The sequence below is a fragment of the Cynoglossus semilaevis genome, unplaced genomic scaffold (assembly GCF_000523025.1).
Source record: "Cynoglossus semilaevis isolate Cse_v1.0 unplaced genomic scaffold, Cse_v1.0 scaffold1788, whole genome shotgun sequence".
Lineage (NCBI taxonomy): Eukaryota > Metazoa > Chordata > Actinopteri > Pleuronectiformes > Cynoglossidae > Cynoglossus > Cynoglossus semilaevis.
In genome coordinates, this window is record NW_007585242.1 from 1 (window position 1) to 4,078 (window position 4,078).

General features: G+C 48.0%; 1 pseudogene; it reads left to right on the forward strand.

Annotated features, from left to right (window-relative positions):
• Positions 1 to 299: 299 nt before the first annotated feature.
• Positions 300 to 3,970, forward strand: LOC103398991 (disintegrin and metalloproteinase domain-containing protein 9-like; annotated as a pseudogene).
• Positions 3,971 to 4,078: the final 108 nt, after the last annotated feature.

Consider the following 4,078-nt stretch of genomic DNA (forward strand, 5'->3'; position numbering starts at 1 on the left):
ACTTCACTTCCTGTCCTGTATTTCCATGGATGTAAATACCCTTTTTTTTACCTTGAACTGAGGATATTCCGAGTCGGTTATCAAAGTGCTGGGGTGCGCCCTCTGCTGGTTGAGAACGGTCATTTCAGAGTCGGGCGAATGTTAATTATTGGTAATTCTACCAGTTGGATGACCTTTTGGGGGTTGGGGGCCATCACAGGGGACACATGGAAAGACTATCAAAATCTAAATTCACACTAACGTTCACACCTAGCATTTAGCGCAAATAAGAATCCGACTTGTTCTTGGTGGTTTTTCAGGCTGCTGCTCCCTGCAGACTTCACCGTGTTCTCCTACAGTCGGAACGGAACGCTGATCACAACCAGACCGCCTGTACAGGTGACACACACACACACTCACACACACATGCAGGTACAGCAGCCCCCCGGGGGCTTTCGGAGAAAACGCGCGTCCCCGACAGGATCCTCGACCCCCGGTGTGAGGAACGTGTGAAGGTCGGGCAGATGGACTTCAAGCTGGAACAGGCAGCGTGAGCCCGTTTGAACAGACTCTCACCTGGACGGAAGGTTCCGGTAGAGGGCGCCGTCGAACAGGAGTGTGTTCCAATGTCGCTTAATTGGTCCCAAAACTATTATTTAATTATTGCGACAATTTTTTTTTTCCGTTCGTCAGTGACAGACAGCGACAGACAGAGCAGTTAAATCCTCGTCCACTAGGTGGCAGCAACTAAGAAATGATCAGAGCTGTCGAAGTAGATCTTTGTGAGTGTCTTTTTTTCTTCAATCCCTGCCGCCATATGAGTGTCGTTTTCAACTAAACGGGAATAGGTTTTTAGTCGATTTGATTGATTTAAAATTTTAAATCAGTTAAATTTAGATGTAAAAATTAGGATCTGGAACTCTAACCTTTGCCTTCGCATCGCAGAACCACTGTCAGTACAGAGGCTTCGTTCAGGGCGAGGAGGGATCGTCGGTCGCCATGGACATCTGCAGTGGCCTCAGGTACACACACACACACACACACACACACACACACACTAACACACACTAACACACACAAAACTCCGTGGCTCTTTTCCAGCAGAGGAGTGCTCCATCTGTCCGACGACAGCTTCGGCATCGAACCCCTGGACTCCGACCTGGAGCGACACCTGGTATACCGCCTGCGGGACGTGAAGTCACAGCCCAGAGGGTGCGGGACGCCGCACGACACCGGCGCCGCCGCAGAGCGGAGGAGATCCCCCACGGTCAGCACAGGAGGGTACGTACACACACACACACACACACACACACACACACACACACGTTCTTGTTTACAGTAAACAAACAAGTCACCTGTCTTGTAGATGAAGCGAGCCATTCTCCATCAGGCCCACTATGTGGAGCTGTTGCTGGTGGTTGACAACAACAAGGTAAGAAACAAGTGGTTCTCAAACTGTGGTACGCGTTACTCTAGAGCGCCCCCTAGTGGTACACGGGGAAATTCATATTTTTACATTTGCATTTTCAATTGAGACGTTTGAAACTACAATATCAGGTCCTACTTGCAATACCTCATGTGGGCCGTGCACCAGCTGTTAAAACACACTTAAAAATCTTTTTTTGTGTGTGTTGCAGAAGACATCGAAATTAAAATTCATCCGACCCTGAAATTGCCTCTCATCCAGCAGGGGGCGCACCCCAGCACTTTAATAACCATGTTTTGTTTTCCAGTTTAATGCCATGAAAAGAAACGAAACTGCAGTGAGAGAGAAGATGGTTCAACTGGCCAACCTGGTGGACAGTGTGAGTACAGACGCACGCACGCAGGTGTCGCAAGTTTCTTCTCCGCCGCTGTTGATTGGCTGACAGTCTGTCCGGTGTCTTGTTCCAGATCTACGTGCAGCTCAACATCCGGGTGGTGCTGGTCGGCCTGGAGATCTGGTCTTGAAGAACCCCATCAGCATCGAGGGAGGAGCCGGAGACGTTCTGACCAGATTCACGCAGTGGCGAGAGAAGGAGCTGGTTCCTCGACGGCGTCACGACTCGGCACAACTGATCCTGTGAGTAAAACAAACGCAACTTTTTTTTGGAAGTCGTTTTTTTTTTTCCTAGAAAGTCTAGAATTGTCACCATCCCTTTAAGTGGGCAAAAAAAAAAAACAAACCGACCCCTTGACAAGTGTTGTCGCCCCCTGCAGGAGACAGGGGTTTGGAGGGACGGCAGGGATGGCCTTTGTCTCCACCGTCTGCTCCAGGAGTCACGGCGGAGGAATCAGCGCGGTACGTTCAATCCCAACATCTTGCTGCTGGGATCGAACGGAAAGTCGCTAACTCTCTCTCGCCCTCTCTTTCTCTCTCTCTCTCTCTCTGTCGTAGTTTACAAACAACAACCTCCCCTCATTTGCCTCCATTTTGGCCCACGAACTGGGCCACAACCTCGGTATGAACCACGACGACAGGCGCTCCTGCAGCTGTCCGGTGAACGCCTGCATCATGAACTCTGGAGCCACGTAAGACACACACAAACACACACAATGACACACACAGCTCATTAAAACAGTAAAGGATCCTTAATTAAACCTTATGTTCACTGTTGATGTGAACGGAGTGAGTTTGTCAGTGAGGTGAAAGTTTAAGGTTTGATTCTGGAGACTATTCCTCTCCCCCGTGATACGAACATCTGTCAACTTTAATGTTTAAATGAAACCTACAGAAATGTATCACTCTGAAGGATCAGGAACGTGATTGGACCAGATGGTGCCTTCACATCTCCACTGAGTCTTGTTTCTGTTTTCATAAGAAAACTGTGTTGTGTTGTGTTCTTGTGTAGTTCCTTCCTGGTGGAACCGTGTGTCGCTCTGCACCGGACGAGTGTGATCTGCCGGAGTACTGCAACGGATCGTCCCCCCTCTGCCAGAGTGACGTCTTTGTCCAGGTGACACCTGAAGCTCTCTACCTGCACATTATCAATTATGAATTATATATATATATATATATATATATATATATAATGTATGTATATATTTATATATGTATGTGTATATATGTATACATATTTGTATATATGTATACATATGTATGTATATACAGTATATGTATATATGTGTGTATATACATATATATACACACATATCAATGTGTTTGTATATATGTGTACATGTATGTGTACTAAAATATAAGAAGCATTTTTATTATTATGAAATGTGGTCACTTCTGTCCCTACCCTTAACTCCAAATGTGTGTTTGCGTTTCAGAACGGCGCCCCCTGCAGTAACCAGCGGGCCTACTGCTACAACGGGAAGTGTCAACACTACGACGGACAGTGTCAGGCCATCTTCGGACCCAGTACGTAGCCCAGACTTTCACATTGATGATGCATGTGAATACACAGAAATACACACACCGAGACGAGAGTTTTTCCACGTACTCTTCCTCTCCTCCTCCTCCTCTTCCTCAGAGGCGAAGGCTGCTCCTGACATCTGTTTCAAAGACGTCAACAGCAAAGGCGATCGCTTCGGGAACTGTGGTCCTCAGAACTACGGCTTCAAGAAGTGCGAGAGCAGGTACGCGCACTCTAAACTTAGTCCTGCCCCCACCTTCAACTCCACCTCTGATTGGAGGGACAACCGTGGAGAGGAAGTTGACTCTTGTCCTTCCTTCGTCCTCCTCCGTAGACATGCTCTGTGCGGAAAGCTGCAGTGCTCCAAAGTTCAGACGCCCGGCGACGACGTCAAGACCATCTTCGGCATCAAGCCGTTGTACATCATCACCGCCCCGGCCGGGGCCAAGTGTTACGGCGTGGACTTCCAGCTGGGATCAGACGTCCCCGATCCAGGCATGGTGAATGAGGGAACCAAGTGTGGGGACAACAAGGTGAGGACGTGGACAAGAACGTCCAGAGACGAGAACGTGGAGGTGTTAAAGACCTTCTTCATCTTTTTCCTCCTCTTCTTCTTCCTCTTCTTCTTCTTCCTCTTCTTTTTCTTCTTCTTTTTCTTCTTCTTCTTCTTCCTCTTCTTCTTCGTCCTCTTCTTCCTCTTCCTCTTTTTCTTCTCCTTCCTCTTCTTCCTCTTCCTCTTTTTCTTCTCCTTCCTCTTC